Genomic DNA, 24,872 nt, shown 5'->3' with positions numbered 1-24,872 from the left:
GGGAGGAGAGGAGAGGAGGAGTAAAATAGCAGAAGATGTAGATACACAGCATAGATAATAGATGTAATTGCAACTTATTTGTGGAGGGAAAAGTGGAGGGGAAAAAATTACTAATGATTCATTCATGAATTGAGACATGTCAAGCCAAAAATAATTCACTGATTTTGTATCAGAACAGAATGGGAAATGTGCAGCCCTCCAAAGAATTCAGCCAATTTGGGAAATGGTATAGGCTGTTGGGGATTATGGATCACCAACATCTGGAGGACCAGATGTTCCCCTCTCCTCTATTTGGGTCTGTCAGGGACTTAACAGTTCACTGTTTCCACAGGCCAAAACAAGCAACCAGACTAATGGCTGGGTGCTACTTGGTTTGTAGGACATTAGTGAACTTTCTTCCATTTCTGAAAATCTAAGCTATCCAATAGTGTGCCATACACTTCCACTCTGAATGTTTCCCTAGTAGCTCAGTAAGAATATAATGTGACAAGTAGCGATATAGCCACATTGGAGGAAAGCACACTGTGAATGAATCAAAAGGTTGTGTGAGATCCAGAAATGAATTCTTGACTATTTTTGCAGACTGAAGCAGAGCCTGGAAAGCAAGGGAATAGAAATGAATTTAATAGTAAAGTTAGGCAAGATCAAGGAAACAAAATGTACACACAGGAAAGTAAGAAGGCAGAACCGAAATCTGACTGCAAACTGTATAAATACCTTTTGAAGAAAGTATCTATAGCAGGGGTGGGCAACCTATGCCTCTTGACATTATTTCCTATGAAGTTGTGGACCAAAGAAAGAGAAATCAGAGTAGCAGAAAGAGGAAAATGTGCCTGCCCACTTCATGTTTTGGCTCTACCCATTGCTAGCTTTGGCACCACTCACCTCAAGTAGGCTGCCCTCTTCCAAAGATTTGATAACTTTTTCCTTTATTGTTATTGGTTATAGACTCCTTTTATGAGTAAAGAAAAAAGTTATCAAATCTTTGATTCAATCCGTCAGTCCAATCCCTCATCTCTTGGTACAGTCAGATACTAGGCTATCCTGCGTAGCAGCACAGCTTACATCTCAGAGGATTATCTTAATGCTGAGAGGCACTGGATTCCATTCAACAATTCCTGGTAGTAGTGACCTAGCTGCCTTAGTGATAAAGTTCACTTATTCCAGAGGCATTATAATGGAATTTCACAGACTTAGTGGACCTGAATGCAAATAGTTTTTAATGGAACTCCATATTCACCTTTGCGGTTCATGGACGCAAATGCAATTGAAGCAAAATAGTCAAACTGCAGAAAACAAGTGACTAGAAAGTGGTCCGGTATTGGTTGCAAGAGATATTGCCCTAATTTTCCAAAGTTTGGTCCCACTGCAAAATTAGGCTGGTTGAAATATTCCTGCTTGTGGAATGTTTCAACCAGTTCCAAAGGAACTGTCAGTTGAGCAGGAGCTATCGATCCAAGCGGATTCTAAACTATGCACCAATTCTGTCTGGGGGAGATGAACATACACTTCATCTATAGGAAAGGAACATGTCAGTAGTGCACCAGGATTCCAAACTATGAGAGGTACTCATTGAAAATCTCACTAGTTTTTCCTTCCTTCCTTAACAATAATATGATGCCACCAAAGTTCTTAATAATCTCACAGCTGATCACAATACAGACCAGGTTCAGCCAACATCCTGACCACAGCACTTGAGGGAAAAGCCAGGTCTTCAATGCCTTCCAGAAGACTAACAGGGTCATTAATCTCATGGGGGAGGCTTCCTAGGGCAGGAGTCACAAGAGAGAAGGCTGGATTCCTGGGTCCCATTAGATGACCCAGAGCATGGACACCCTGCTGGACCTTGTGGGAGGGGCAGAGACAATTGCAGACAGGTGGCCCAACACAGCTTTATAGGTGACAACCAACACATGGAATTGCACTTGGAAGCCTACTGGGAACTAATGCAGCTCACGAAGCAGTGGTGTCATATGATCATACTGGGGTGTGCCCAAAACTGCCCACATCATGGCATTCTGGACCAGCTGCAGCTTCTTCAAAGGCAGCCCCATGTAGAGCATATTGCAAAAGTCCAACTGGGATGTAAATAAAGCATGACTGATCATGAGCAGAGCCTCCTGATCCATGAACAGGCACAAGTGGCACACACAATGGATTTGTGCAAATACCTTCAGGACCATGGCTGCTACCTGCTCCTTGAGCAGGAGCTATCAATCCAAGTGGATTCTAAATTATGCACCAATTCTGTCTGGGGGAGTACTACCCCATCCAGAGTCAGAGATGGAAAATCTCCAGGTCTGGGGAACCCTAAAAAAAAACAAGCCATTCAGTCTTGTTAGGGTTAAGTTAAAACTGTTGTTCCCCATCCAGAAGTAGGAAGGAACCTTAAGAGCATCATTTGCAAGACCTGGGGCAGAGATATACAGCCTTGTATCATCAGCATACTGATGATGCTTAAACCTGTGCCAATGAATGACCTCACCCAGATGAGTGGGAAGAGAGACAAACCCTGAGGCACCCTGCAATGCAACACCAACACCAAGTACAACTGGCCTCAGTGGAAGGACAACCGCTGCAAGACTGTGACCCCACTCCCAACTCCCTAAGCTGGTTCAGAGGGATATCATTACAAATGGTATTAAAGGCCAGTAAAAGATTGATGAAGGGGGCCAGGACAGGTGCACCACCCCTATCCTGACCCCACCAGAGATCATCAATAATTGCAATCAATGCCATTTCAGTTCTATAGTCTAGCCTGAAAACTAGCTGAAATAGGTCTAGATAAACCACTTCCTCCAAGACTTTCTGGAGGTGCAAGCCTACCACCCCCTTAACAACCTTCCCTAAGTAGGAAGGTTGAAGACCAAATAAAAAATGTCCAGTTCCATTGGATCTTAAGGAGAGAGTGAACCATCCCTTCTTCAAATCCTACTCTTTGGAGGTGTTCTGTGCATTTGGAGAAGTGTCTGGGGAAGCAAAGTGAAGATGGAGAAAGTGGCTTTTCTGTGGCATTAAAAAAAAAAACCCTTTCTCTCCCCCCCTCCTGCTTCTTTTGCCATGGGACAGGAAAAGCAGGGGGAGAGAAGTGGGAGAGAATGGCTTATTAGATGCCATTCTCTGCTCCCATGGAGTGATTTCCATAGGTTGGAGAATTAACTGTAGAAGACCCATGGATCTTCTGCTCCCAGTAACCGGTACTAAAGGAGGTTTTCACACACGCACTTCCCCACTTCTCTTGTGGATAGAATGCCTATTCTCCTTCATTGCCAAGGCCAAAGTAGGGCTGGAAGTGCAGCGGTAGATGTTTATATCAGCAGCCTTTCCTGCCAGCTTGTGCAGCTTGGGGAACAGCTCTTTAACATTGCCATGTGGAAGGGTCCTATGTAACTTTGTAGTCCTGCATATGGGGAAGGCTTTCATGGGCAATTCCTTTTTAAACCAATGAAGCTAAAATTTTAGATATCAAAAACTCATTGGGGGGAAAAAAGTGAATACTGGAAAAACAGGGGAAGGCCACAATCACCTACAGAGAGTTCCAAATAAAATAAATAGAGTCAGCATAACAATTAATTACATATTGTTTGCTTGCATCAGTGCATGAGTTTCAGAATCTGTCCAGAGTTCAGTGCAAGAAGGATAGTTGGAGAGAGATCATTTGAATGTTATTATACTGGTCCTCCTCCTTCTTCTTTTGTCCTTCATTCTAAGCACTATCCTCTAGACTGGGTACACTTCAAAAACAATTCCAAAGAAGTGCTCCAGATCTTGCACAACTACTCTTCACTATCCGTGCTTTGGCATACACCTGAAAAAAAGATGATGCTGTTTTAATGACTCAATTCCTTAATACAACTCCTAAAGCAGCCCCATCTTTTCTCAGGCTCTCATGGAAGCCTGAAAAAACATGGCTGCTTTTATTACACTGTGTGCACAATTATTGGGCAGGTTGTATTGTTGAGGATGAATTTCATTATTGAACAACTACAGTGCCCTCGGTCAATCCAAAAGGTTAATAAACCTCAAACCTGAATATTTAAGAAAGTAAAAGTGAGGTTTTGGCTTTCTTAGGAGCATATCTATGTGTGCACAATTATTGGGAAACTATTAGTGTGCAGAATTATTATGCAACTAAATGAAAAACGAAAATTCCCCCATCTCAGTTTTATTTTCATCTGTTAAAGTGAGAATAAACAAACAACTCAAAATTTACAAATAAACATTTCTGACATTGCAAACAAAAAATCAGTGACCAATATAGCGACCCTTCTTTGCAATAACAGTCATAAGCCTTCCATTCATGGAGTCTGTCAGTTTCTCGATCTGTTGACGATCAACTTTTTGTGCAGCAGCAACCACAGCCTCCCAGACACTGTTCAGAGAGGTGTACTGTTTTCCTTCACCGTAAATCTCCCATTTGAGAAGGGCCCACAAGTTCTCAATAGGGTTTAGGTCAGGTGAGCAAGGGGGCCATGTCATTATTCTTTTATCTTTGAGGCCTTTACTGGCTAGCCATGCAGTGGAGTACTTCGATGCATGCGATGGAGTATTGTCCTGCAGAAACATCATGGTCTTCTTGAAAGATGCAGACTTTTTCCCGTACCACTGCTTGAAGGAAGTGTCTTCTAAAAACTGGCAGTAGGTTTGGGAGTTGATTTTGAGTCCATCTTCAACCCAAAAAGGTCCAACTAGCTCATCTTTAATAATACCAGCCCAAACTAGTACCCCACCTCCACCTTGCTGGCGTCTGAGTTGAAGTGGAGCTCTGTGCCCGTTACTGATCCAACCACGGGCCCATCCATCTGGTCCGTCAAGGGTCACTTTCATCTCATCAGTCCATAAAACCTTTGAAACATCTGTCTTCAGATATTTCTTGGCCCAGTCTTGCCGTTTCAACTTACGTGTCTTGTTCAGTGGTGGTCAAGTTTCAGCCTTCCTTACCTTGGCCAGGTCTCTAAGCACTGAACACCTTGTACCTCTGGGCACTCCAGGTACGTTGCAGTTCTGGAATATGACAGCACTGGAGGATAATGGGTTCCTGGTAGCTTCACGTTTGATTCTTCTCAAATCTTTGGCAGTTAATTTGCATCTTTTTTTCTCAACTCGTTTCTTGCGACCCTGTTGGCTATTTGCAACAAAACGTTTGATGGTTCTGTGGTCACGCCCCAATATCTTTGCAATTTCAAGTGCTGCATCCCTCTGAAAGACTTTTTACAATTTTTGACTTTTCAGAGTCAGTTAAATCTCTTTTTTGGCCCATTTTGCCTGAGGAAAAGAAGCTGCCTAATAATTTTGCACACCTTGATATAGGGTGTTGATCTCCTTAGGCCACACCCTCCCTCATTACACAAATACACATCACCTGATATGCTTATATCCAATAAGCATTCGGGTTTATACAGCTTGGAGGTGGAAAATATGCATAAAAATGATGATATGGTCAAAATACTCCCTTGTCTAATAATTGTGCACACAGTGTAATAACAGAGAGGGACTGTGCTCAAATGCGGTCTGAAGCACTTAGTTGGAATTGTTTCCAAAGCTTGCACAGCCCTATTATCCTCACAGTTTGATAAAACATGGTGGATAAATGTAAGACAGCTTCTTTGAGGATACTGAGTGTTGTTCTGCCCAATCAGGGCAAAATTCCACATCTGATGTAACAGACTGAGCAAACAAATCAGGAAAGCATCGAAAGGCTGAACCCACCTTCCTAACCACTTTATAATGGAATGTTAAAGGTACTAACTAGGTTCATCAGTTATGCTATTGTGTGGAAAGGATTCAGTGGAGGAGGCCTTTAGAGAAACTTCTTCTGCTCAGGCTTCTCAGCAGGTAGCCAACTAACCACATGCTTTATTTAGTGGGGCACTTCTCCCGTACTAATAAATAGTTCTTTGTCTAGGCACTGCTGACTGAGAAAAGAAGGAAGAAGGTTAAAAGGGACAGAGAACTATCAAACTTTTTTCAAGCAGGAGCAGAGTCTAAGAAATTAAGCAGATATAGACTGGGTTTACACATTCTGCTAAGCCATGCTATTGCTAGGTTTTGACTTAACATACTATAGTTGGAAAGTCACAGATGACTAAAAAGCCTTCTTACCTTGTACTCCATGAAAGGACTTTCTGTAATTCTTTGTAGCTGCCTTCTACAACTAGGTAGACACGGTGAACTGCAACAGCCAGCATCCTCAGCCGACGGTGGCTCTTGTTCATTGCAGTCCAGTCCATCTGGCTGGCACTTGGGTAGGGAATCACCTGGGAATTCCAGGGCTGCTGGCTAGATTGGAAAGTTGCAAAACCTTCCAGAAGAAGGAACCACAAACCTTTTCTGTCTTATTGCCCACAAGACAGCCAGGACATGTTCATGAGATCGCCAGGAGCTGAGTGTAACTGAAACACTTTCCCTCTCCCCTACCACTTGTAGCACTGCATCTTTCTCCTAGGGCTTTTCTAGTGGAGGGAGCTTGTATATCCAGTTCTGAATGCCTATGTATATATGGGTTTTTCAAATACAAGGGAAGTATTGGTCACCTTCTCACTGTTTTCGTGTGGAAAAGACAAGCTTAGGAGACCAATAAGAAGGACAAGGCACGAGTGTTATGAGTCAGCTTTCTCCAACCCAGTGCCATCTGTATATGTCAGGACTATATTTCCCATAATTCCTAGCCAGCATGTTTATCGCTGTCCTCCAAACGTACCTGGAGGCCTCTGTTGGGGAAGGTTGCCTTTAATATACAGCATAATCCAGGGAAAAGATCTGTGTTACTGAACTGTTTCTTTCCTTCTGCTTGTGTGTGTGGTGAGAATGAGGGAAATGAAAGGCAACTCTAATGGGGGCCAGGACTGTGACTGCTACACGCGCTCCTCTGCTGGTTGTCCCCCCTCCCATGTTAGGTCAGTGACCTACCAGGCTTAAATAGAAAGAAGGGGGGAGAGAAGTCCAGGGTGCTCCGTTAAAAAATTGCAAACTCAGCGATAAGATCCATCTCGGTCGCTATTATGTCTGAGGCGCAGGAACAGCAGCGGAGTTGTAAACTTGTTCCAGACAAGGACGGTGAGGTGGAGGGGACACACACACATACACACACAAAAGTTGAAAGCAAATGGCAAAGCTCTGGACAGTGTACCTCTCCCTCCCCGTGTGTCCCCCTCCCTCGCCCTCTCGCAGCTGTCGTAGGTGGTTTACATTGCGGGCTAGAGAGCGATGCAATGGAGAGTAGCCTGCGGCCGGGACTGCGAACCGGAGGGCTTCTGCGTTGGAAGGCAGCGGCGTGGCACTAAAGACGGGCTCCGAGCAAGCCCCGCGCGCGCACCCACTTTGGGGAAGTAGCCCGAGAACTGCGAGTCTCGGTTTCCTCCTCTTGTTTGGAACGCGGAGGAGCCGGGATTTCCTCCCCTCCCCCGCGCGTTCGCAGCTGCAACAGGGACGTTACTTTGTCTTGATTCCAAGAGATCCTGCGAGGGCTCCCCGCCCGCCCCCTTCCCCCGCTCTCCCCGTGCTATGCGTGCGAGTTGGACGTTGAGGTAGCTCCTCTCTTCGAACACGGCGGAATGCAGCCGGGGTGAAATGCAGACTTCAGCTTCCCGGTTTGCCCAGGAAGGCTTCCTTTTCCTTTCCGTTCCCCACGAAGCGTGGCACGGTCGCGAAACCCTTGCTTTTTGCCTTCTGAAAGCAGGCGACCCCTACCAGTAGCTCTTGCCCGGGAAGAAAATGCAACTCCGCACTAAAAAGCATGAGCCCAATCAGGTAAGTCCTGGAAGCCCCTGGTGGGCTCGACTCAAGGGGGGCGGGGGCGGGGGGAGAGAAGATTGGAGCTGAGATGATCCTCATCTCCCCGAGCCCAGCACTTGCCTCAGTTGTACAGGAATCGCAAACGGGGGGATGAATAAACGCTGGGGAAAATAGGATTTGGTTCGGGAGGAAACCTAAACTAACCCGCTTCCCTTCTCACACCCATTGCCACCAACAGCGAGCGAAAATCCTTTCTCACCATCACCAGCAACACCCCGCCTTTCCCTCCGCAAACAAGGGAAAATAGGCAAGCCGGCAGCGGCGATGGCGTGGAAGAAGTGGGAAGAAGAGATTAGATTTCGCTTCTCTCTCATCAATTTTCTGTTTAATGTCACTGGTCTCCATTGTGGGAGAGAGAGGCACGTCATCCGGCCATAAATTTGTGATTATAGAGCCTCCAGCTCCGTCTTGGTGCCCTAATTGAATGGATTTACTCCACATGGGCAGGTAGGGGGACCTTGGAGCTGGAGCAAAATACTACCGACGAAAGACGAAATTCATAATAGCGGCAGAGCCGGGGCCAGATTCTCAAACACCCCAGCGGCCGGGGGAGGAGGAGGGGTGGGGGCGCTGGGATCTCGGCGCCCACATGCAAAAGCCGTCCTCAATTTCCGCTTTCCAGAGGCAGAGAAGGCCAAGGGAAAGGAGAGCCGAGGGGAAGAAAAGCAGATTTCTAACCCATTAGGCGCGCGAGTATATATTTCTCTCAGCCGTACTCTAAGACAGCGTTTTTTTCAACCCATGGCTCGGATTTGGGTGCTCTTGCTATTTGGGTGCCCTTACTTTTTTGCCGTGAGGTCGCTTTTTCCTTTGGATTGTTCGGTTTCTGTGGTGTGTTAAACAGAACGTTGACCCAGGAAAACAGCGATCTGTAAGTAATTGTTGCGTCCGAATTTGCTCTGTTTGCATGCCTGGTCTTCTTCCTCTTTCTTTTCTTTTCACGTATTGTCTTTCTTGATATTCCTTTTTATTAGGAGTCACCATTTCTGCTGATTTAATTCTATAACGTGGGAAAAATATCGCCTTTTCTTTCCATCCCACAAGTGCACATTGTTTTACTACAGCAGGTCCATTCCTGGGGCGATTTTTGCATTTTTCTCCTTTCATGTAACTCAGTAAGCTTCTTGTACTCTTTCGTTGAAAACCCACATCACTTAGCTAAATCCCTCTTTCCAAGGGGAAAATGTTTTTTTTAAACAAAAGAGTAATACAGTACTATCCTTTTAAATGTAATTTGCTCTGTATTTACTCCAAGATGCTATTTGTGCCATTTTTACTTTAATACTACTCTGAAAATGTGTTAATTGAAGACAACTAAATTTATTGCTTCCAAGTTACAGCACTGTACTTAAAGAGAAGGAAGAATCTATATACAAATACTTCTCTTTAAGCTTTTTTTTTAAAAGAAAGAAGTAATGAAGCCTCATAGATCTTTCCCCAGTGGGATATCACCTCATTTATCTTTAAATATATTTGAAATCCAATGGTTGGGGATTTACCCACATATTTTTGCAGGCTTCCATCAAATCACAGCCCTTTGCAAATAATTAAATAAATTGCCCTTTTGTTACAGTTCTGAAATCAAAGAATGCAGGCTCCTGGATGGAGCATTAACTTAGAATTGATTTCTTTTTAAAAAAAATTGAATTACAGATTTAAGAGTCCATGTTTTTCTACTTTTCCAATGCCTCCTGCCCTGGAAACCTCAAATTGCTCAAATAAAATTCAAGATGCCCCACTTACCTTCTGAAAAAATCAAAAGAATTGCAGCCCAAGCAGAAAAGATTATATTTAAAAATTGCCTTTGCATCAAATTGGAAGTCATCTTCCACCACCTCTTTCTTTGTACAATTAAAACTGTGATCTTAAACTGCCTGCAAACATTCTTTCAAACCTGTTTCCTGGTTTTCTACAGTCACAAATGAAATATTTCCAAGCTGGATTTTAAACCTGACTCCCCCCCCCATCTGCTTTATTTTAATATGGCTGTTTTGTTTTCGACTAGATAGGGATTTAGAATACTGTATATAGTTGGGAGTTTTGGTTAGGAGTGAATGCAATTACTCCTGTGTAAGTGGGCAGCTTTATACTGCAACTCACAGCACACTGATCCTGGTGTAAGCCTTATTTTAGACAGGGTTACTTCCGAGTAAACATGCATAGGACTGCCCTGTGAAAATAAATACAAAAGATACACAGGAAAAACAGTTTTAAAAAGAGAGCAGTATGTGCTGGTATGAAAAGGAATAGTTCTCTTTTTTAAAGAACTTGATATATAGATGCGTGTGAATATAAAGCATTGTTTCTTGCTCCCCATCCCTTTCTTCTATGAAATCAAACTATCTCCGGACCCTGCCGCTCTAGTTTCCGTCGATATCTTTTGCAAACTCGGTACAGAAAGTATATTTGTGCTAGTAAAGAGATGGATTTATTTAACGATTTTTAATTAAAGGCATTGACTTTCCGTTAACAAAAAGAGGTAGCGAAAGAGCAGGCCTGGCTCGTCTCGAGCTTTAGATGCTGTTGGAAGAGGGAAGCATCTCGTCCAGAGTCCCTTAGAGCCGCTCGCGGGGCCGACTTTTCGCGCTCCGCTCCAGCCCTTTTTGGAGATGCCCGGATTTCTGGGTCGGTCGGGCGGTTTGGAAGCCCCCTTGTCGCTCTGCTGCTTTCTGGCGCGCGCGCGCCCAGCGCTCCCAAGGGCCTTTATCTCTCGGCTGCATTTAAGGCAGGGCCCCGGGAATATTGGGGAACCCAGGAAGTGTCTGTCTTGTCTGCTGCTCTTCCTCTAAGATTTCCGGGGGACCCTTTCGCCTTCTTCACTTTTCATCAAGGAAACCGTGACAAGGGCTTCTACTCCCTCCTCCCGCCCCGCCTTCCATGCTTTGATAACAATGTGATCCTCAAGAATGATCAGGAGATAGTTCTCAGATTTTCGGGGTTTTTTTCAAAATAGGGAAAAGGCCTGCCGGTGAGTAGATGCGGGAAGGGATCCCCTCTCTCCGCTCGAGACGGCTGGCCCTTCTCATTCAGGAACGCGGCGGTGGGAAAATCCCCCTCCCAGGCCTGCCCGCTCTCGTTCCTCTTCTCCCCAACCTACCCGCGGACCTTTTGCTCCTTGAACGAGTCGAGCCCGGGAAGCTGAAGAGAAGGCGGTTTCCCCTCCCGGAGGATTAAGAGGATAAAGGAGGGCGTGGGTCGGAGCGGGAAGAAGGCAAGGAAGATGGCTGGCGGAGAACGTGCTCCCGGTCCGCAGCAGGCGACTTCCTCTCCGGCTGCAAGGGCTCTGCCGCTCCGGGCGGTAAGCGGGCTGCCGCCGCCGCCGCCGCCGCCTTTGCGCCAAGGGGAAGCGAGGCAGCGGGCTTCTTTCGCTCTGGGCCGCTCCAGCGGAGGCGCCCCTTTGGTTTTGAGCCCGGGGTCCAAGCCCCAAGTAGAACCTGGATGGGGGTTCCGCCCGGGGCTGACGAGGGGGGGAGGGACAGAGACTAGCCGGGCTCCTTCCACCTCGCATAGAGCGGGAGTCGAAGTCGGTGGGGTTGGTTCTTCGGCCGCAGGAACTCCCTCACGAAGACAGAGGCGGGGATTTGTTTTGTCTGCAGAGGCCAAGCGAAAGCACAAAAGCCAGCCTGGAACTGACGAATTTCCCTGCCTTTTCGTACTCTTTCTGGGCCCGGCGAGAGCGGGGATTGATTTTTTTTTTTCTTCTGCCCCTTTGCAACAGGAAACTTGAAGCTCTTTTGGGGGGCGCAAAGGGAGGAAGTTCGTGTAAATTAAGAAACTTAAAGCAAAAAAGAGCCTTCCTCTATTCCTAAAGGAAGGATCGAATTGTGCCCTTTTCTCTCCCCGATTCATATATTCCCCTTGCTCTAGCTTTCCCCCAGCTTCCATTACTGTAGATAGAGTTCTGTAAACGGAGGATGTAAAATATAATTCTGTACCCTGTGAGGAGAGGGAAGAATTTTTTAAAATTATAATCGCTCTCTATCCTGAACATTGGATAGAATCTTGCTCTCGGGTTAATTACAGGCAATATTTCATTCATTTATTACCTGAAGTTTAAAAGAGGGAAGGGGCCGAGGCGGAAATTATGGATAACTTTCCTCCTCCCTCTGGGGGTTGGGAGGTAGAAGGGGTTGTAGAATCAGGGAGGTCATCTGCAAACCCAAAACGTCTGCCTCAATATCATGTTTTTGAAGTAGGAAAATGCAAAATTAAAAATCCCCCCAACTGAGATTTACATGATGCAAAGTAACAACTAGTATAACAATGGGCGTATGAAAGATGAGAGAGAGAGCTGGACAAACCTTTCATCAGCAGGAGGGGAAGGGGCCTCCATTGAAATGGGCAATGCTCTCAGAAATAATAGTATTGGCCGGCACACATGCATTCTCTCTTCCCACCGAATCCAGGATCTTTAGAGAAAGAATATCGAACGCCTGGAACTTTGGCTAAGTGGTGCACATCACCCCAAGACTGCATTCTAGGGGCTTTTTGTCTTTCACCAGCAATCCATTGCAAATCCTCAGGCCCTTTCCCATTATAGGGCCCTGAAGTTAAGTGGGCTAAAAGTTGCTCGGAAGGAAAAGTTTGGATGGTGGGGAGCAAAAAGCAGAGATGTGATGTCAGCAGTAGTAGCCCATGTCGGAACTCTTGGCCAGCTTCTTCCTGTTTCCTCTGAGACCTGAGAGTCGAATCCTCCTTTAGGTGAGGAGTAGACTCCCCTCAAAAGAGATCATGTCTCCCCAAAGTGGAGCTTGGCTCTTGGGGACTACACAGTTCCCAACACCGCCTTTTAAGTTGGGGGGGAGGGGAAGAGAGAAGGAAATCCCACTCCTGGGTCTCCTTTCCTCTTTTCATCCTCCAGTCCCTTGAGAACCCGTTAGTTGGCCTTGATCCTTAGCAAGCCCAGCCAAGAATGGGGAGTTGGGATCCAAGCAAGGAACATGGTTGAGTCGTCCTCCTTTACAGAGCAACCCGGTGGTGGGATGAGGGCCGCTGTCTCTAGAAGCTTTGGCCACCCTGCTCCAGGCGTCTCTCCCCCTCGGTGACTTTTCCAGTGCCAGTGGAGGCTCCAGAAAGGGATGGAGATGAAGCCAAGGGCACACTTTTGGAAAGGGTGGAGGCCTTACTGGCCCCCAGGAGAGTTCTGGGAAGCTCAAAAGTTTGCTCCCTCTTTTGTGGTCTAGGATTTCGGTTGGTCAGTTTTTGTAGAAGAGCTGTCCAACTGGAGGGTTTTGGAAAGGCTCTGGATCCTCCACAAAACCAGAAGGAGTGGCTGAGGATTTTGCCTGCTATGTAGCAGCAGAGCAGCTGGGGAAGCAGAGGTCTCCCCTCACACTCGCTGGGACTTCCTTCCCTCTCTTTCCCTCCCTCCCTCCCTCCCTCCCTCTCTCTCTCTCTCACACACACACACACACACACACAGATTCTCTCTTCCCCCCCACAGAGGAATTTCTCTCACACTCTCTCTCTCTCTCTCTCTCTTTCACCTCAGGGCCTTTACACAACAATAAAAGTAGTTAAGCATCAACAGCTACCTCCCCCTCCCCCTCCAGGAACAAGGCAGAGAGAGAGAAAAAAGGCTGTTTTATCCTTCCCAGCAGTGCCTCCTGTCTGGCTGAGCCTAGGAAGAAATCAGGCATTTCTCCCTCCCTGCATTTCTCTTGCACAAACACCCAAATTTCGCCTGTAGTATTTTTGCACTTATTTTGCATTTTGATCTCTCTCATTGTGTGTGTGTGTGTGTGTGTGTGGCACGTTTCCCTCCATGCTTCCCCTCCCCCCCACATCAACCAACCTGGCTCGCCCCCATTCAGCCAAAGAGGCTCTAATGATCGCTTTAAAAGTTCCGTTTTGTAAATCCGCTCCGATTGGATATGTGCTGCCCTGGCTATTATCTAAGTTATGCCTTTCTACCCAGCTGCACACACACATCCTGGCACTAATTATGTGTTTATCAAAACAGGCACCCTTTTGACATGTCACAACATGTTTGTGGGGAAAATGGCCTCTCATTCTCTCTCTCTCTCTCTCTCACACACACACACACACACACAAATTCATCCCCTACACACACACACACACAATACCCATTCCTAAATCTTGTTTGGATTATGTTGTCTCTTGGCTATAAAGAGGATGGTGGATGACAAGCGTGATCTGAGTATGAACAGTTCTATATTTGCACAGAGGAAAGCGTGTGTATGTGTGCGATATCTATTTATCTGTAGAAGTACATCTCATGCTAAGGTGCAGTTCTCCACTGCTCCCAAAGACACGGAGGGAAAGGGGCTTTTTTCACTTCTGAAAATAACGTTCGTAATTCCCTTCTAATAAGGGTTGCCCAGAATACTACGTCTACTTCCAATCTGCAGAAGAAACTCCAGGCCTTGGAATGAATGTTCTATCTGTCTTCATCCAATCCCCAGAATAGAAAGAAAGAGCGAAAAGAGATTTGGCTAGGCCTGGCATCGTTTATTAAGCCTGCTTTAATTTAACCCAGATGGGCTAGTTCCTTGATAACCTCACACAACAAACACATTCAATTATACTTTCAGTGTGTGAACACACTGGGATATATTTAGCTACAAATTACAATTCTGCATTTAACAGGGCTTTAACTAAAGGTTTAGGGGGTTGAAAAGAAAGCTCTTGGATACTTTTAAAAGTCTTTGCTTTGGGGAGAAAGGCTGGGGCAGAGAAATCCACGCTAGATGAACTGGTTACATCTCACCTCCATAAAGTGTGTGTGTGCACTAGTGTGTGTGTAAGTCTGGGTTTGATTAATAAACTTAGGTTTGCGACTAATAATTGCGCATGTTCCAAGGGGCTGGAGAGAAATCACAGTGGAAACTTTAGCGAGGATTGGTGTATAAATATGCTCGTGGGTTACGTGCAAAAAAAACCCTCAGTAATTATAAGTGGTCACTATCTGAGTAAAGACCCTTTCTTTGCTGAAAAATCAGTCCTTGCTATGTGCAACACACAGGCAGGAACACAATTGCCATTGGAAGATTGGTGAGATGGTTGGTGAAGAAATGTGAGAAATAAATAAAATGTGTAGTAAGCTGTTTGTAATATTGGTTTGTCTGTCACTATAAAATTTTATTTGTTTAGATTTATTTGATTAACAAATTTGTCAGTTACTCCTCGTACATAAAGAATCTGGGTGAGGATCCCTTCCCTGACCAGGACAGAAAACATCTTGCTTTCTTCTAAATACCTCTGTGCAAAAAAAATAAATACACTGTCTTGGGAGGAGGGGTAAGAGGAATTTAACCAATTAGATATCTTGACCTAGTCGGCTCAGCAGAAAATATAGTTATTGACTTGGGATTCTCCGGTTCTCACATCTTTCCCCCTTCTTTTTTACTTTGAATGGACTGTCTAGATCATGGTATACAGAATCTGCTTTAATCAACTCCTTATTCCTGTTAAGACCTCCATCTTGCACTAGCTAACTTTTCCAGGTTTCATCTTCCTATAATTGTATTATGTGTGGGTAATGTACAGTTAGATTCACAGTCGAAGACTGGGGAAATTTAATAATTCAAATTCTAATCGAGGACTATGTTATTATTTTGGAAGAATTCTAAAAAGGTTTGAATTTTTCCCTTGGGCTAATATTGGACTTAAGAGATCTAGAGGAAAAGCCATTTGGAACAGAAGCCTCTTGAATGCTCTTGGCCCTTGTCGGCTTTCTTTTGAGGAAATAATAGGGTGGAAACAAGATTAAATAAAATGGTCTATCCTGTTGGCGTCCCACATGGGGGTCAATTTGGAACACCAGAGAAACAACCTTTTTCAGGCAATGAAAAACTGCAGCCCTTCTTTGCATGATGATGATGAAGATGATGAAAACAGTAGCAGTATGTAGTAAGATGGTAGTAGTAATAATGACAATTGAACAATTTAGACTTTATGGGATTGCTTCAGGAGTGGGGGCATAGATCTAGGGATGACACCCGGCTTTTAATTCAGCCTCCCTTTGCCGGAGTTGGTGGAACTTCAAAGGAGAATCAGGAATCAAAAGAATTGGCTCCCGACGTCATGGTTTTGGTATTTATTCTGTGGAAGTTACTAAGGGGACTTACAGTGGGGTGGGGGCGGGGAACCAGGATAAGAAAGAACAGTCAGTAACTCCACTTTCTGTCCAAGCATATTCAAAGTTGTACCCATGGGGATATTCCCAAAAAGCTGCCTGGCCAATTTGCATACCAAATGGTATCCCTTCCTGGAAAATGGGATGATGGGCTGGACCAGCCCTTAATGGCATGTGGGGGCAAGACGGTGTTTGGGGGCTGCAAGGGGAAGAGAAAGATTTCCTGAGCTGGTGCAGTAAAAGGTGCTTGTTCGAGGCTAAAGGTGTTCTGTTTAAAAAACTGCCCCCACCCTGTTCGAAAGATGAGATTTATCTTTTAGGCTGCAACAATAGCATTAGAGCTTTTCCTGCTCTGGGGACACTCACAGAAAAAAGGGGGGGGGAGTTTTCCAAGATCGGCCAGCGGCACAAGGCAAGGAGGTCTGGTGGAGAAGTTTGGACCTTCGGGCAGGGCCTAAGGAAGGGCGATCATCTTTAGGCCCACTGGCAGGAGAGCAGGCCTCCCCAATCCTCCGAGTCCTTTCCAGGGAAAGGCAGCCAAGGTCCTCTTGCAAAAAGCAACACAACACCCTATCCAGGACCGAGTATGTGGAGATTGGGTGGTGTGAGGAAAGTGGGTCAGGCTTTGGGGGGTTCGAAGCCAGGTGAAGCTTGTGCTACACTACAGGAAGGAGGTTCCTGTTCGTTCTCCTTTTCTGTGCTCCACCCCACACCCTGCCAGCCTCGCTCCAGTAAGAAGCATTTTGAAGGCCAAAGTGGATCTTGCTTAAATGGGGCAGGGGTGGAGGGGGGGGGGAGAGAGAAATGGTTTTGCTTCTTTTCTCACTTTTTGTATCAGCCAGGAGTTGTCTTTTTAGTAGTCGTGGAAAATAGGGCATGTTTGCGCGGGCTATTGGTAGCAAAGGCGCAGCACGTGCTTGGTTCCCTTCCCCCATTAAGAAAAGGATCGGGAGGGGGGAGAATGGCGAAGGTCGTCCCTTGCTTTAACCGACTTCTTGTTGCTTGGTGGAACAAGGAAAGCGGAGCAGATCTGGGCTGATCCTTTTTCAGCTGGACCCGGCAACTGGCCTGGAGGCCTGGCCGCACGCCGTACTTTTGTTACAATGCAGAGCTCAGTTCAGCACATGCACGTGTAAATTTAAGATAGGACAGCCAGAACACGGACATCGCTTTGGAAATTTCTACCGTGTATGGACTGGACAGATTCCCCCCTTCAGGCCACCTCCTCCCAATTTCCAGTGAATGTTTTGTGTGCTAGAAAAATTAAGAGTAAATCTTCCAAGCCAAGAAATTGTTTCTAATTTGCTCATTGACCAAATAGCACATGGAACAATGAACCCGACCCAAACGATTGCATTAAGCAAGGCATCCAACATACAATTACCCAAATGTAAAGATTTGCGTTCCCTAGCCCTTATTAGGCAATTATTTAGCGTGCTGCGTTAATCCATAATTTTATTTAACATACTGGGGGAGGATACTCCCGCCCTGGCTGCTGCTGTCTCTTCTCCCCCCCACCATCATTTTTCCAGATGGAAGGATATTAAATTGCAATATTTTAACACACTTCCCCAGAGTATGAAGGTTAGCTGAGGTCTGAGAATTTAAAATGATTGCATATTCATTTAGACATGAAAAGAATGTTTCCATGTTGGCTACTTTGAGCAAAATTAAGAGATTCTGTTATTTTTTTCCATGCCACCTTGCTTAAAAGCTGGAGTTGAGGTGAATCTCATTCCCTGTGATTTTAGTTACAACGTGGAAGATATAATTTGGTCAGTGAGTAAATATTTATGAAAATAGGAAAATATATCTTGAACGTAGTCCTGAATAATGTGGAAACTGAATACCCTTAAAGAGAGCTCAGACGGATCCCTGTCCCCAAAGAACATCCAGTGGAATTGTTGCCAGTGAGGAGACAGTGAATGGATGACTAAATCCAAAGCAGTTACACCAACTAGTTTTAAATTGTAGGTTGAGGATCCAACGGCCAGAGGTTTGAGGGCAGCGACAGGGTCCGGAAGCCTTTTCTGTTCTTCTCAATCATTCCTTAGGAAATATGGTTTGCTCGAGGAACCAAATCTTGCACATAGGTGTTGCCTAGGAAGTCAGTCTGGTGGATTCAAACAAAACTGAAAAGCAAATTGGGATGCCTTTCAGGGAAATGTGCTTCACATACCTCCCACTCTGGATCATTCCATTCCAGATCCACTTTAATGTTTCCAGAGTGCTACTTTATAGGTTGCGTGTTATGGCTGAAAACAGAGCGTCTTAGTAGAACCTTTGCTTTAGTTGGTTCTAGTCTAGTTCTTTGAGACCTTGCAGGCTTTCTAAAAGACAGGCAGGATTTTACTGACCAAGCCTCAGTAAAATTGTGGGGGGAGGGGGTTAGTTTGGCTTTTCAGGCTAGCCGTAGGTAATGAACCAAACTCTCTTAATGTGTCCCAAAATCAGGGCCGCAACTCGGGGGGCGGGGGCAAGCGGGGCATGTGCCCTGGGCGCTGCACTTGGGGGGGTGCCAAAATGAGTGCTGGGGGGGCACCAGAATGGGCATGGAATCTATGTTTGCTCTGGGTGACACAGACCCTAGTTGCTGCCCTGCCCAAGATAAGCAAAGTTCAGACTAGCACTAGGAACCAAGGCCCGAGCTGGGCCAAATTGCAAGCCAAGCTTACGCAAGCCTTACTTCTGAGTAAGTGCTCACCACCCGAATGCAAATCGATTTGGATTTGCAATTTTCGTGGGAGGGTAGGAGGTGCAGAGCACAATCCCCGAAGAAGAGCCCAGATCGACTTTCGGTGACCTGGCATCTAGCAGCCATTTCTCAGTGCTTTCCCTGAACCTGGACACTTCTAACTCCCCCCTCACCCTTTAAATATTGCAAACCCCAAAGCAAGCGTGGTTTAAAGGGGGGGGGGCTCCGAGCAAACCATCTGCATACACGTGCGCGCGCACACACACAGAGACACCGGATGGTAGGGTTGGGTCAGGCGATTTTTCTGAACGTGACTCCTCTAAATATTTATTTCTAACTGCATTATCTTCTGCCTCTTATGGAGGTAGCCAGAGAGATACGATGCTCTGCTCCAGTTAAATTAAAAACATTTGTTACCCCTGGACAGATTTTAAAAAATAGTGGAAAAGGAGAAGCTCTAACCTCTGCTGACAATGTCCCTCGGCCTATCGAAAAGCTCGATGGAGTTTCCCTCCCCTCCCTCCCTCTCTCCGGGTGGCACCATTCACTTCAGGAATACAAAATGATCTCCTTAAAAAAAAAAAAAAACCCTCCACACGGCCAGTTTTGTGTAAGTGAGCAGGCAGAATACGGGTTACTGGTAATTTGCCAACAGACCCCTGGTTTATATACCACTCCTGTCTAAAGTTATTTGTTTTAACGAAGGAAGGAAAGGAAGGAAGGAAGGAAGGAAGGGCCAAAAGAAGTGGGTTTTCAAAATAAAGGACATAATCAATAGCCATAAAATCTAAAGTCATCTTCAATTTTTTTAAAATGTGAAGAATAAATTGGGGAAGAATGGTATTTTTAATCTTTAAAAAAAAAAAAAGTATCCGAAGTTTGTTCCTTAATCCAAATTTTAGAAGGGTTACAAGAACAAAAGGTGTGGGGTGGCTAATTTATTTATTAAACCACCCCAAGGCTGGTTTCCCGGTTTCCTTTATCTCCAGCTGCTTTCATCTGTCCCGAGGATCATCTCTGCCTTCCTTGCCTACGTTTTGCTTCTCTTTCTTTCCCCCCACCCTCATTTCTTAATTTGGGACCTTTGATTTCACGTGTTCACTGCGTTTATTTTCAATTTTCAAACTAATACTTAATTCCCTAGTCCAATATTAATTAGACCGAATATAGTCATCTTAAAATCAAAATAAAAGCAAGCTTTCGAACTATCTGAGATTTTGCTGTTCTGGGCCTAAACCGGTGATAATATGCAGCACTGGGGTACTTTGCCCTAGGTTAGGAGATGGAAAGAGTGTCAATCACACAACGCTTCGGTGACCAGGGACAATCCCCTTTGCTGGACTGGCCTTCTTCAAGAGCAATCAGTCACTTTGCATTAATTACCCTTCCATCCATTCGCCACTGCAGGGCAACTGCTGCTTTCACGAAGACCTGGCGCATTCATGACCAAACGCCACCTGAAAGAACGAATACCAGCCAGGCCCCTAAACCGCTCCTCTCCTGGCCCCAACTCACAAAAAAGATCTGGAACTACTGCCCTGTCCTGCACCTCGAAGTTTTGTAAGCCTCCCTGTTCACTTTGAAACAAATTGATAACCACAACACCCCCCACCCCCCAAAAGGCAGTGAAGGAAGTCCTGTCCTGGATCAGTGTTCCCGCCAAAAGTTTATTGAGAGGAGCAATCCTGTGCACCCTGGCTCAGAAATCCTTTTCAAAGTTAGAGGATCGGCTTCTGTGAAGGTCTGCCTAAGCAGTATTTGGTCATGCAGCCTTCCTATACGTTAGCTGGAGAAAACCCACTGAAGGCAACAGGGTTTACTATCAGGCCATCATGGGGAGACTTGCGCCCTAAACTAGCTCAATTAACTTGCAACCTCCTACAAGCCAGCCACATCGGTCTGGGGAAAAGTTACATAGGTTTCAATACACCTTAGACTCAATGTCTCCTTCTTAAAACTGTGGTCCTAAACCCACTGAAACAAGTGACTTCCTCCTGAGTATCACTGGCACTATAATTTTGCTAACCTGGGAAGGGATTCCCGGCCAATCAGCATTTATTTTTGGGTAAATATGATCAGGATCCTGCTCTTGCACTTCTTTCCAAGATACACTATAAATCAAGCCCAAAGTAGCCAGCCTTACTTAACTCCAGGCAAATATGTTTTGGATCAAACGGGCGACTCTCATTCACATGTTGCAATTTGTGTCTGTAATGTTTGAACGCAGCCAATTCTCTTCTTTGCTACCTGAAGCGGTTGTCGCAAAAGACCGAATACCCGGAGAGGGCATTTCCTCTTTCGCTTTACAGACATGGAACTGAAAGCCTTCTTGAGACTTTAAGGTTAAGACTCAAAACCCTGGAAACCAGCAAGGATTTCTTGTATAATATATCTCTTGTCATAGGGCCAATGCGAGGACACTGAAGTGCTCTCCATCCACAGAAATAGAGGTGAGGTCAGGATGAGGGACTTGTTTGACTAGGAAGCCATTGTCCAACTGAACAAGAAATTTTCTGGCGAGTGAGAATTTAAGGAGGATCAGAAAGAAAATCCAGTGATGGGAATGCAGGGCACATTAAAGGAAAAGTTAAGTCAGCGTGACTAGATGAAAAGTCTAGTCCCATTCTTTCTCTGGGTTTGTCATTTCAGAAGATAAGGCCTAAGATTATCTAGGCGGACAAGTTCGGTCGCACCGTTGCTCCCATCCCCCAGAAGAATCCGCATGAATCAAAAGTTGCCCCACAGTTTCTTAGATCCTGTCCTAGCTTAGGGGTGAAATCTGACTTCCTTATGGGAGTGTGTATGTGTGTATGTTTATACTTTGCATCTGGGCATTAAGGCTTTTTGTAAGGCCCACTCTCTGTGTGCAGACAGGTCCAACTGCATCCCTTCTGACCCCTTCCCACGCCTACCAGCCGATATTTTGGCTCAGGGCCTAGAGAAACGGAAAGATCAGCGGGTTGAAGGCTTCGAGGCCACTGCATTCATACACACAGAACCTTATCGTCTTCTCTCGCGCATGTATGCATACGTGTATCAGATTTGCTGTCGTGAGTGTAGTTCCTCCTGTTTAATTTTTGCCTGCAGAATGGCCTCTTCTGTTTCAAATCTCCGCTTTGAAACCTGTAGGTCCTCTGATAGAACTTTGTGTTCTCCGGCCTCCAAGTGAAGGGACGAGTTGAAAAGTGCCTTTGCTTTCAGTTTTTCCCTCTCTCTGCTGTCACTTTTTGTGAGAGCAATTCAAGAGCCTCAACTTTCCTTTCGAGGAACCACTCCTCCCTCCGTTTTTCTCTCCCTCTGGCCACAAATAGGGTTCCTTTCAGAATTATATATTCCCTCACCTATTTTTTAAAATTCTGCATTTGTGTGCTTGTAATTTCTTCTCAGAACATACATTTATTAGCAGAACATCTGTTTCTCAGAATGTCTATGTGTCTCAGGGTCTCCATGTAAATTTTATATCCAAAATATCTGGAAAGTAACTGGGGCCTAGCATGTTCTGGGCTTCCTCTTGTCTGAAGACCCTCTCTTATGTCGATGAACTGTAGATGCTTATATGTATCTACAGTTACTTACAATATTTGATCCATTAACAATTTGGTATAAACAGCAGCAATAGTTTTAATAACCAGGAAAAAAAACCACTTGGAAGGGGCTGATCCAAACTGCATATTTTATCGGCACCTAGTGGCTTGGCAGATTGGGATCATTTTTTCCCCTCTGGGTATTCAATGGGTGTGTGGCTTCAGTAAACCCCATCATCATCATCATCATCATCATCATCATGCAAAATGCAAGTTCTCTCTCCCTCTGCTGAGGCACACACATACCCACTGAGTGTACACACACATTCACTCGCTGCTTTTTAATTTAATTCGCCCCTCTGGTTAATGAATAGCTCCATTGTAATCTAATATCTCTTACGGGTTATTTTGATTTATTCTACATTTTTAAATCAATTAGGCTCCTTTTAATTTTTTTAAAATAATCGTAATCACGAGTATAAGGGGGGCTGGAGAGAATTCTAAGCCTCCCAACCGCTGCCATGGCATCGCAGAGCGCGCGCACACACGCACACGTCCTTCAACCTCGTTCGATCACTAGAACTGACATTTCTCCCGGTTAGCTTCGCTATGGATTCCTCCTGTGCCAAAGCAGGACGTTCTCCCGGAGGCGTAGAGTTTTGCACCCTCAAGAGGGATCCAGATGACTCCCCTGTCTGAAGTCTGTGAAGCTCCGGACCAAGGCTGTACATACAGTGGGGCATATGAAATCGACTTTTCCGGAGCTTCGTGTTCTACCCAGACATAGAAGGAGCTTCGTCGGCTTGCGTCTTCTCCGTTATTCTCTTGCGTCCTTCTCTTCCCTGTCCCCTTTAACTGCGATACATTTCCTAGCTGCTCTACACATCCTTCGTTACTGCACCGCCGAGAGTCCTTAGTCCCCGATTCTGTAAAGGGAGGAGTCCCCGATCATCAGTCCGCCCCCTCCCCATATCATACCGGTGACCGATGCACCAAACCTGCCTTGAATGAATGGCTTTACTTTCAAAATCTAATAGGGACTCAGTCCGTTTCCCCTTTTCTTTACTCCTTTTGATCCTCTCCACTCTTTGACCTTCTTTTGGCTCAAGGGACGGTAGGCTCTGCCTCGGGGGATGGGGGGAGTGTATTGGGTGTGTGTGTGCTGGAAACAGTCCCCAGCTTATCTCCTTTCATCAAACCAGCCCCGGGCCCCCTGCAAACCGCGGGGCCAGTAATTGCTTTTTTCAGGCAGCCCAGTGCGGACTGGCGAGCAGCCAATCAGCGCCTTGTTTACACTGGGTGATGGACAGCGGGCTGGGGGACTGCCAACCAATCAAGGCGTCTCCTGGAAGTGGGGAAGGAAAGACTGAAGGGGGGGCAGAGAAACTAAAGCCTATGCGGTTAACCTCTCAATTGCTGGTACAAAGTCGGTTAAAGGCTTTATATAGTGTGGTTTCTGTCTTAAAATAGGTCTTAAGAATGATTGTATCATACAGGTAGGAAACGTGAACATGACTGTCCTAGTTACAAAAAATGGCAATTTACCGAGAGCAGCATATATTGGTGCAAACGGCGGGGGCTGAGGGGTGGGCAGGGAGTCTTAACGAAGATGTGAAGTGTGGGAGACAAAAAGGAAAGAACTACCGGATTACAAATAAATCTCTGGTTTTGATAAACCACAGATGATTTTGCACGTGTTTGTGAGCAAGAGCCCAGAAAAGGGACTTTCCTGAGCTTGCAAAATTCCCATTTAAGGTGGCGGCAAAGCGATTCGTGTATTCGAATTGTTTAAAGACAAATCCACAGGCGCTGAAGACTCAGTGAACTATAAGAGCATACTTAGGACCTAAACCACTCTAAATCTCTTGGTATTTCGTTTGTCAAGTAACTCTTAAAAGCTGCCGGAGGGCAGGCAACGCAGTCTCTCACGTCCTGATCTGTACTGTGCTTTCTCACATTTGCAGTTGTAGCGCATCGTCCAATTTCTCAAAGCGAAAGGAATACCAAAAACTATTCCTCGCTACCCAGCTGATTGGTGTGAGTGAGTTCATGCCTATGAGCTGAAGCAGCTCTCTAGTGGGACTCCCTAGCTCCCCATTCTGCAAAGCTTCTCTTTCTCTATTTCCTCCCTCCCGCTTCGCATTGCTACGCACCTCCATTCAGCTAAGCAAAGGGAAGCTGCGCGAGGGGAGCTGCGCAACTGTAGGGACTTGAATTAGGCGCCATTGGATTGAGTAGTAGTCCTGCTGTTCTCTGATTGGCAGTTCCCTGGCCCCACGCCAGCCTATTGGGAAGCCTGTTTACGCAGAGAGAGTGGCACGAGCTTATTACCGTGGAGGACAAGGCGTCCAATCAGCGAGCGTGCTCACCCTGAGTGAGTGGCACGAGCTTATTAGTATGCAGGGAGAGTTGCTTGTAGGACTGAGATGCGAGGCTGGGGAAGCTGAAGCTCGCGACAGGGTCTTTTTTCCTTTCTGCAAGGAGCAGCAGCCAGTGCATTTACAGTGCAACAGTCAGCACAGTGCAAATACCAATAGGAATACAACAAAGTCCCACTCACTGATTTAATTGTATTGCGTTCCCTGTGTGCAAAGGAACACCCCTCCCTCCAGTAAGTAACTAAAATTTATTTAGCATTTGAACGTTCATGATTTGTTGTTAAATTATTATTTATTGTTAATATGTATACCTTCACAATGGTCAGTTCTGATATATGTGTGTGTGTGTGTATGTATATGTGTGTGTGTGTGTGTGTGTGTGT

At 45.6% G+C, this 24,872-nt stretch overlaps 1 protein-coding gene across 2 annotated transcripts in view; it reads left to right on the top strand.

The window, feature by feature from the left end:
• Positions 1-7,248: 7,248 nt before the first annotated feature.
• BAHCC1 (BAH domain and coiled-coil containing 1) overlaps positions 7,249-24,872 on the top strand; it is a 125,423-nt gene continuing 107,799 nt past the window's right edge. The window contains exon 1 of one of the 2 annotated variants that reach the window (XM_063293395.1): positions 7,249-7,749. The gene's annotated coding sequence lies outside the window, so the exon portion shown is untranslated. Of the gene's footprint in view, positions 7,750-24,354; positions 24,723-24,872 lie in introns of those variants that run through there. The other variant, XM_063293396.1, reaches the window with a different exon arrangement.

This window comes from Candoia aspera, chromosome 2 (genome assembly GCF_035149785.1).
Source record: "Candoia aspera isolate rCanAsp1 chromosome 2, rCanAsp1.hap2, whole genome shotgun sequence".
Lineage (NCBI taxonomy): Eukaryota > Metazoa > Chordata > Lepidosauria > Squamata > Boidae > Candoia > Candoia aspera.
This window is presented reverse-complemented; position numbering and strand designations above follow the sequence as displayed.